This window comes from Patiria miniata, unplaced genomic scaffold (genome assembly GCF_015706575.1).
Source record: "Patiria miniata isolate m_02_andy unplaced genomic scaffold, ASM1570657v1 HiC_scaffold_27, whole genome shotgun sequence".
Taxonomy (NCBI): domain Eukaryota; kingdom Metazoa; phylum Echinodermata; class Asteroidea; order Valvatida; family Asterinidae; genus Patiria; species Patiria miniata.
Window position 1 is genome coordinate 2,881,589 of NW_024037066.1, and position 10,684 is coordinate 2,892,272.

Consider the following 10,684-nt stretch of genomic DNA (forward strand, 5'->3'; position numbering starts at 1 on the left):
CGCTTTTAATACCATGCCGTTGCCTTGCTACAAAAAATGGGCATGTTCATATTACCATCACAGGGGCGGATCTGCGGGTGTGAGTAGGGGGTTTACCCCTCCCCCCCCCCAACCTTGGGCCGCCAAAATAGGGTAATCATACCAAAAAAACAGCAAATGCCTGCTTAACCCCTCTCTTGGCATCTAACCCCCCCCCCCTCCTGGTCCAAACCTGGTTCCGCCCCTACATCAGACGCCCCTTTCCACAGTATTGCTCCGCCTTCCCCAAAACCCCACTCGTCAACATAACAGACTATCACAATCTTCTGAATTCAAGTTGCGTTCCCCGTGCTCTTCAACAACTTCGATTTTTTTTCTGTTAAAAAAAATTCAACTTCAAGTGGATGCTTTATTCCAACCAAACAACCGCTGTTCCCCATTTTTGGACGTCTTCAACCCTCTGGAAAAAAGTTTTGTTTTGGGCACAAAACAGATCAGGTTTGCAAGCAGCCTAGTTTCCGATCCGTACATTATCGATGCTGATTGTGTGGCGGGAACCAACCCAACCCGCGAGAACGGAATTATTGTCTGACAGCCAATATATCAAAATTGTAAAGAAATAGTTCAAGAACTAAACATGGGCCGAATTTTTTTTCAGTTGACGTCTCATTCAAAAGTGAATAACTTTCGTATTGCTAGAAAAATAACAATATAGAAAAGGAATCAATTTGTCGTGATGAAACGCGAAATAGCACGGGGATGTGAACGCAACGTTAATTTGTTCAGCAGGAAACCAGTGTTACATTGGAATTGTCGTGACATGCTTCATTTCGTGATATGACATACCGACCAAAATTGCTACCCGCGGCTAGCGGACAAACCAATTATCAAAATACAGTATTTTTTTAATAACATTCAGAACACGAGTCCACGCATCAAAGTCACACAACCTTTTGTGCATCCTTCAGTGTTTTGAAATAGCAATAATGCGGGTCGTTTTATGGCGATCTACAGTCGTGACTAAAATTACTATCATGATTTGAAAACAAATTGTCAGGTCAGTTTTCACTTCATTATATGGAAGGCTGCAGGAAGAATACGTGTGTCTTTTTAAGATAAAGGCAAGCAAAGAACCACCAGGATAAATACGAGTATAAGAAAAGGGTTAGATTGCTTGGAACTTTCGAGAATTATGTTTCTTTCCAGAAGAATGCAGTGTGATAGGAGAACATTGTTACTTGAAGTGTTACGGTCCTTGTCCAGTCACTGTACGAGTTGAAGGGGGAGTCAGGTTGACGTAGCGGTACTTTCCTTGCCTTCCACCGCTGTGACCCGGGTTCGCTTCCTGCCTGGACCAATATGTGGATTGGGTTTTCAGTCCCTGCCCGATTCCGTGGTTTTCCTCAGAATATTCATCTGGCGGGGGTTTTCATCCCACAGCTAAAACCTTAATTTCTTCACATTGTCTTCTCTTTACTGGGTCCCACGTGAGACCAGGGGATTTCACTGAATGGGCTACCCAGTTAAAATACGACTTAAATAAATAATGAATGAAACAATTAATGCGTTCATATGCTAAAGCATTCGCGTAGCTGGAATCAAAATGTGTTTGTGCCAAACAGTCTGGGTTTTTTTTCTAATTCAAAAGCCTGAAATTCCATTTCAAAAGATGTTCCAACAACTATGGATTTTCCTACATGAAAACAGGTTGCATGACAGGTTGGACTCATAATGTCAGCCATAATGAGAATTGCATGCTCTTCCCAATTTATGCCGGGATGATGACAACTTTCACTATTTTTACCATGTTTCAAAATCATCACCTATACTCGATTCAAACGAAACGGAAGTAAAAAATACTTACAGTCGTTGCTTGGTATGGCCCGAGTTCGTGCGCACTGCACTATTGTAAGCTAAAACCTGTAACAGTACACGAACGCACTTGAACAATTCACCGAATGTTCCTGAACAGTGCTCCTTTATACGGTTACCGACCCGCGATCACGTATGCAGGTCTCGACACCCACGAGCCTTTCCTAAAACTCCGCACCACAAAAAGAAAAACCACCCACCGTGTCTGGAGCTACACTCTCCCCTGTCTAATCACCAAGGCGGCCTGGTTGATGGTACGGTTTATCCTCTCGTGGTATAGTGTCTATATTCCTCCTCTTTTACGTGATTACCATACACAGTCTCAATCGAGTTGAGTATATCCCAGGGCGTGACAGACGTACACTCCTCTCATGAGTCTTATTCCACGTATAGTTTTCCCCACATTCAATCACAATCAAAAGCCCTCAGGGCAAGTCTATTGAAAAAAAAAACCATTTTGTGTTCACATGCTTGCTGAAATATTTCTCTATTGTGCCAGGGGGTGTATGACATGATTAAACCAATACAATAACATTATAGAAATGGTTTTTCCAGGCATCCGTGCACGATATGAGCGGTGACCGGTTTTGAATAGAGAGTGATGCCAGTTCAACCCGACCACGACACTGTGCTTGAAATCAACTTATTCTATTGTGACGTCGATGTTATGTTAGCATAACCATGACCTTTATTATGCTACTTGCACAACACGGGATTGATAAAAAATATTTTTAGCCTTGGTCTTAAAAGAGAAAAGGGAAAAAAACGGTTGAGAACAGACTATAATACTCTCACCCAGGGACAAAATAACATGTACCACATGTGCAGTGACGAGGGTGGTGATGCATTGTGGGAACGGAAAGAACACTGCCTATATAATAATCGCATTGGTTATTGTAGGTTTGTATAACAGAAGAATGTTCACTTTGGTATAATGCCAAATCAAAACAAAAGTACATGTGCTTCCAGTCTACACTATAATGCTGAAATGAACATTATTCATGCATGATCTTTACATGTTGGTCTCTTGTATGTTCAACATGTTGTCCGTTTTGTTTGTGTCCATTACGGTGGCGTAGCCACGAGGGTCCCCCCCCCGCAAAAATGTACGGGATAGCCACACCAGACATTTGTACAGAAGCATACAGAATTCCCAGAGCACCCCCCCCCCCCCCAGGTGCACAAATAAACCGAAAGTTGCCCCTCGCCCAAAAAGTTTTTTTTTAAAGTAATTAAACTAGAGGAGAAATGTAGACGACTCCTTTCTAACTCCATGCTCATTCCCTTCACCCTAGGGGTTTCTGGAATATAAATAAAATGACAACATAAGAAAATGGGGGAAAGGGCACTCCTTTAGCATCAATTTGGGTCCAACCCCCCCCCCCCCCCCGCCCACTTTTCGAATTTGAACTTGCAGCAACACGCTGTCCAGTCAGCCCTCTGCATATTTAGCAAAACTTTGTTGGGGATCCGCCCTTGGTGCCCCTATAAAACGCTTGTCCACCCCCGAAAAAAATCCTGGCTACGCCACTGTATAGGAGGGGAAATGAGGTATTTTTTTGTTCTGGCTAAAATTTCAGTTTTATTAAAAAAAAAATTAAAAAGAACTTTAAATTCTGGCGATTAAATAATGAACAGGTCACTTTTTTTTAAAGTTCGAAAGGGCTTCATTCTTCATGGGAAATGAAATTTGGCATAAAGACGAACCGGTCCACATTTCTTGCTAAAGTAAACGTAAAAAAACAGGTGTTTTCAAGACAAACTCTATAGATATTTCTACATAAATTGACTTGATGACTGTACCACCGTTCCAATAAAATCGAAACGATAATTCCAGAAGTCACCACCACCCTTTCCAATTTGACTGACAATTAGACTAGAAAGCTGTGGCTTTATATAGCGAGATATGACACTGAGATGCGTCTCGATCCATCCCACTGGCTGATTTGTTAATTTCGCCTGATGACCTGTGACGGTGAAGATTAGTACCACAACAAACCAAGCAGTTTTGAAGACGAAAACATATGATTTTCAGGAACGACATGAAACAAGGGCAAACACGAGTCAAACAAACTTCTTGAAGCGGGGATATAAAGGAGGAAATATCATTACGCTTCTTGATGTATCATTTTAACTTCAGCGGACTTTTTTTTTCAAAATTCATTTTGACGAAGGTTACAAATCTTGAATGCCAGAATCGGGACGCTTCCTAGTTCCGCTTTGTTGCTCGGGGGATCCGTGACGCGGTACTCATGAACGTCCTCGACACAGTTCACAGAAAGTGGTAGCACACTTAAAAGAACACCTTTTCTGTTCTGTAGTTGTGGGGACGTACACATGAGTTGTCCCATGGTACTGTGGGGACCGAATACGCTATGGGGACAGCAGAAAGTCCCCACAACTCGGTCCTAATCTGCCTCACAATAAATTAAAAAAATCCCCATAACGTTGACGGCCAGCCCAATACCACCCACGCGTATGGAACTTCATGCACAGTGAACTGGAATAATCTGTCAGTTCGTAAAGTACATGTAGTTGCTTATCAAGGAAACATTTTTGTCTGAAAATACAATTAATGTGCGTCCGATGTGTTTCTCTTTTATAATGTCACAACTCTGTACAGACAACTCACACTGCTTCTAACAAGAAACATTCACTATATACCGAGAAACATCCAGTAAGATAACAGGGTAGAATACAGAACACAGAAGCGGATGGGACAATGACCCAGGCAAACAAACATCCATTGCATCTGCAATGTAACCTTGAACGAAGTCTAGATATAGAGAGGTCACAGTAGTCTAACATTCACATGTCAAGCCTTGTAGACGTGATACCATGTCGTTCATATGAAGTCCATTATCTGTAAAGACATCACCACTCATAAACGGAGGACTTTATGATGACTTCCCACCCTTTTAATATCAATCCATGGTCGACATTTCAGACTATTACTAGCATCATCCCCACCATATGCTTGTCATAATGTTTATGCACTTTGTTAAAATTAATGCTTAAGCTGTTACACATGGTCAAAACTACATGTAAAAATTATGCTTAACTCACAAACGCTGTTTTACAAAAAGATGTCGTTGATAAATGAAAGTAAACGTTTAAATGTGTGACAAGAACAGTACACAAATGTGCTCTAACATTGCATACTCTTTGTGGACCTGTGAACAAAAGAGGTCCACAGGGTGCAGGAAGCATGAACGTTATGTGGACTTGCCCACGTCCACACAAGGGTTATCCGTCGCAAAATGAAGAGGAACACTCAAGGAAATCATGATAAACACAACTTGGGTTGAAAGAGTGTTCACAGTGCGAGTGAAATGAGTTTTTTTTCTCCGATTTCTCTTCACTACACAAATACCAAGGAACTAAGGAGTGTCCACAGTAGGTATGTTAGTGAACATGTGGTGTACAGGATATTCTATACGACCGAGGACTTGGGGCAATGGGTTGTGTGCGATAACAATGGGCCCGACGCTGCCCGAGGACCTGGGCACTAGTCCTCGGGAGAATTTCGTGTACAAACCTTATAGGAACTGTAGAGAAAAAGTATAAACAAAATGGAACAAAAGAAGGAGAGGGTCAGGTCCTCTTGAGTATAGTGAAACACGACTGTGTGGGTGAGTATGTTAACACCGGCAATCGTGGACTAGGGACAGAAGGGTTAGGACACAAACAAAGGGTCCATGATTGACCGATAGTCCACGATTGAAATTCGTGTACAAAACCTATGAGAGCTGTAGCTAAAAAGTTAGTACAAAGTAATGAGGATTAGGGATAATGGGGGTCCACGATTGCCGGTGTTTACAAAGATGCATGGTGTGTTTGAAGAATTTTTCAACTTCTTAGTCGTTTCATATAGATTTATAAAGAGACATACAAAATGTGATAAAAATAAATATCTTGCATATTACAATTTTACTTTCGATATAACAGCTCGTCAAACAGATATGATTTATAATATTTTTTTTAATGTAGTAAACAAAACCGTAGTGATTAAACTTGTGTGGAATTTTGTCCACTGGTAATTATCGCCATACCCAGCATTTCTGGTGCCTGAATGGCTACGGTAGCCTCGTAAAGCCTCATTGCACATCCAAAAAAACATTCCGCTAATATGTCTCCCGGGATATTGGACTTGTCAAATTATTAATAATTCCTCCATCATCACGATAAATAAATTATTAAGATATCCCGTAATTGATATAATGACAATGGCGCGATTTGATTTTGAAAAGGAAGCACACTCCCCGGTCATTCATTTGTTCTAAAACCTTGATGACTATACTAATTGCTTCAATCTATTAATAATGAAGATGGTCATTGTACAGAGGAAAGATTAATGGACGTTTTGGCCTTTAGGAGATGCTGCTACTAATTACCCGTGGCTTGAAAAAGGGAGAAAAATACTCACGGCTCTGCGTTCCATCGCACGAGTTAATGAATTCTCGTAATGGGATGCACCTGACACAAAGTCAGACTATTTTAAAATATTCTGACTGTCTCCAGTGGAACACGATTCACTAAATTAATGTCAAATTCAACTCCCGTTTCAAAATTTATGATTGGCGTGCCACTATGAAAGGCGGCTTTGTGTATACCTTTGCTTTCATCCCACATTCAATTTGGAAAAAAATATGTTGGTTTACATTTGCGATTCTAAACTGACGTGTAATGGGTCCGAACATTATCATAACATTGTATCAAGTTATAGAACATTATAATGTAACGGCACACGGATCAATCCCGATCCAGATGTTTCAGTCATCATGCATTACCATAACTTGTCTCCTTCGTAATTCATCAATCATTGATGATTCATACATTTCGAACAGTTCATGTCCTACTTGCCAAGAAATTCCGAGAATTTTTATCGTTTTCCCCCTGAAATAAGCAAATTAAATTTCCCGTTTAACACCCGTATTCTGTAGGCTATACGGGCAAACTCCCAATAAGATGAGATTTGAAGGTTTACATGGTGGAAAGATACTAAGACAAGATAAGTTTGTGGTAGCGCCATGTGAATAAATCTCTTTTGTGAGTATGTGTGGTTCTGAAAAGAACCGGAGGGACTCAACGTTTCGAACTCCCAATAAATCACCAGACCTATCGGGGTTTTTTTTACCAGATATCCACTTGAAATTATTTTGGGTGCACCTATGTTCCCCAGTCCCTATGTGACCTAGGCCCTATGTGACCAAGTCATATAGTGTTATAGGGTTAGGGTTGGGAAACGGGGTACATAGGTACGCACCCGTTCCTATGTTCCCCGGTCCCTAGGACTGGGGAACATATAGGGACTGGGGAACATCGGGTGGACCCTTATTTTGGAGTCGTCTGTCTACGCAAGCAGATTGATGAAGTTATCCTGGCAGCTTTTCTCTCTAATTGTTTCCTTCCACTTTTGGTACTCCTCGACTTTCGGTTAAAGGGAATGTACAAATGCTTTTGCTGCAATTTTCAGCAATAAATGGATTTGGAGGATTAGTTTATTATGGCAAATATTGTTAAAATGAGTTGTTTCACGTTTGACTTGTAGATGCTGGGAAAACCAAGACACCCAATCATGTTATTGTAGTCTGGTTCCCCGACCCCACTTAAGATGAAACGGAGCAATTTATAGACTTTTGGGAATTGCAAGGTCAGAGAATCAGTCTAGCAGGCTTGTACCCCTTCACAGGTGTGCAATCAATTGCAAAGAAAACAATGAATAACTAATTATGAAAAATTAGAAGCAGGTTTTGAAAAAAGCCAGTTTTTTTCCAACGCTGGTCGGCCGACCAGCGTTGGAAAAATACAATTTTTCTTGAGAATGATAGCACACCAAGAGCCACGATTTTACAGGATGCTTTAGACTGTCATTCCCTAATAATCCGGTTAGGTATTTCATGATAATTTGATCATTTCGTTTTGTGATGTTTGCAAATGTTGTATCTTCCCTTTAAAACACCGACTGTTACAAATGTGGCTGTATCCCGACCTTAAAGACGTCGGGTCAAATGTTCAAGGGAGCAATTTCCCAGTAATTGAATCGGTACGTCTTGCAGAATCTCAGGAATTATTCGGACGATTATATCTTAAATGTTCCCATGGGTCAAATCGGAGGCAAGGATTATCCGCATGCGGACGATGACGGACCAGTAGCTTCCGTGCTACTGAAGGAGGTTCGCTGATAACACACTAGCACTTTATCCTCACTGATTCGTGAAATGGGATACGGATCAGTGATATAAATTCTGCTCTCTTCATTAAGACAACCGGAACATCACAAGGTGAACTCGTCCAGAAGGAGAAGTTTTCTCATAATCATCTTATTGATGTTTTCCCATGTCGACGATAACATCTTGGAAAGCCATCAGGGTATATCAATACCACATTACCTTGTGTAATTTTGGGCAGGCACTATATATCGTAGCAAATCAGGCCAACTGGATGGTGTGGGGAAACGAGGCGCCACGTCGCCTGGACGGATTTTTTTTAAATAGACATTCTTAACTTATAGATGGCAGCTGACAAGAATGTATGCATGCTTGATTAAAAAGAAACAAGCTACACATACAAACGTCGCTAATTTCCTTAGGATGGGAACATTCGGATTCGACAGTGGGACAATTAAGTAATCGGACGTACATGTCAGACAGTTTAATGAGCTTCTGTTGGAAGTGTGAATGTGATACATTACTAATTTAGATTTTCCCAGCCAATTTCCTGAAATGTTTATTCACTTCTGAAAATTGGTCATTCGTTTTCGTCTGAATAATGAATGCAAGTCTTTAATCCCATTTCAATTCAACGACTAAAGTGCAATCGTTTTCATTGTCCGTGCATTCCCTTTTGAGTATTAAACAGACGGCCAATTACGTTACCTGTGCATTCATTTACGCAAGCATACCTTTTCGCACAGAGTTCTGGAATACAATTTCGTGAATGTGCAATCAAAAGTACGTTTTTCTCATTCAAAATAGCAGATTAGATCACAGAACATTAAATTAAAAGTGAAATATAATCGCCCTCTAAAAACGAAAAAGAGTCTTGTAAACGAATCTGAATGAACATGAACGATAGGTGCTGCTCAATCACTTAATTGATTGAACCGAAATGGTATACAGAAAACACAAAGTGAGTAATCAGACTCATTATCGTAGAAAATGAGTCATTTTGTCCGTACAGTGACACACCTTGGCTCCAAGTGTCTCACTACACGGACAAAATGACTCAATTATTACGATATTGAGTCAAATTACTCACTTGGTGTTTTCTGTGAATAGCGAAAATGAAACGCGTGTTCAGAGCGATTCTCAAATTCAGACGAAAACGAATGACCGATTTTCAGAAGTGAATAAACATTTTAGGAAATTGGCCGGGAAAACCTATATTATATGTGACATCTAATGAAGACAAAACAATTACAGACCAAACTAAATGATGCCACATTTACGAACTTGTAAAATCATGTGGTCGGACGTACACAAAAAAAGCTGGAATTTACAGAATTGCCCGTTGCCTTTCATTAAATTTAAAACAAACTATTATCATGAATTAAAAGTTCGCATGTTAATCTTTGCATAATATAGCTTGCATGAGAGCGTTTACATTTAGGAGTTAAAACTGCCTGGAATAATTAATCAAGTTAAACATTTCCAACGGCAATCACAGCGCCCTCTTGTGTCACATCTCCAAACAGTTGACATCAACGTTTGCTCATTGGTATGCATGGCGAGACATGTGACGAAGTAGAAAGAAGATGAGATGGCAACTGCTTCCTTTGGGACGATGAGTTGAACGATCTCATGGATGACAATGAACCTCTAACCAGGAAGGATGCTTCCTCCCCCTTCTACGGCAAGGTCGACGACCCCGGAGGCGAGAAATTACTAAAGAACTTTTTCAAATTCCCCCCCAGTAATGCATCATAAACAGACAGGTACTCACATCCACGCACACACGTCACAGTATTCGCCTTAATGTAAACATGAATCAATGACGTAAAGCCAGAACTGGATTTGGAAAATAGACCATGGCCACCCCCTGGACATGGACAAGCCACCAAAAAAAAAGAAGGAAAAAAAAGAGGGGCGAAATCATTTGTTGCTAATTTAATAGGTTGGAGGGAGACAAACACCCCTGCTCACCTTCCAAAAATGATCGATCGGGAAAATGCTGGAAAAAATAGGGATGGGGGGGGGTGTGTGCTTTGCCCCCCTCTAGAAAAATCCTGGCGACGCCCATGCCCCTGGAACCACGTGACTAAGAGAGAGAGTGAGAAATATTTCTAAGATAGGCCTAATCATTCATTCAAAAATTCATAATGTATTAAATTGTATACTGGCCTATAACCTATATCAAGCCCCTTCCTGTTCAAAATGAATGCCTACCTAACATTAATGGGGGGATAATGTAACTAGAAATGCGAAGTGCCTTCCTAATCCATATCCGTTCATCAGAAGCGTGAGTCCACGAATCGCTCACTTAAAAACAAAATGAACACTGTTTTTTGAAGGTCAGATCCTGTAACTGGACTATAATTAAAGTTATGGAAGGCATCTCATAATGAAGTGGTATACGGTACTCCAGCAAATTAATTAATAGATTGAGGGTCAACAGCTTGGACTGGAATGGTCTTCAGCGATGAGTTTCAAGGTTTGGGTCTGTGCGCAAGAAGTCTGGGTCAGTTCAAGATTGAAGAAAGGTCCTTCGCCCGGGTTCCAGGAGAGTGGAGGTCGTGGTTGGTTGGATGGTCAGTCATAAGAGTGACTGATTACTTTGGCCAACAGCCGAAAACTGACCGCTCTTTTTGGTATACTTTAATTACACCGACACA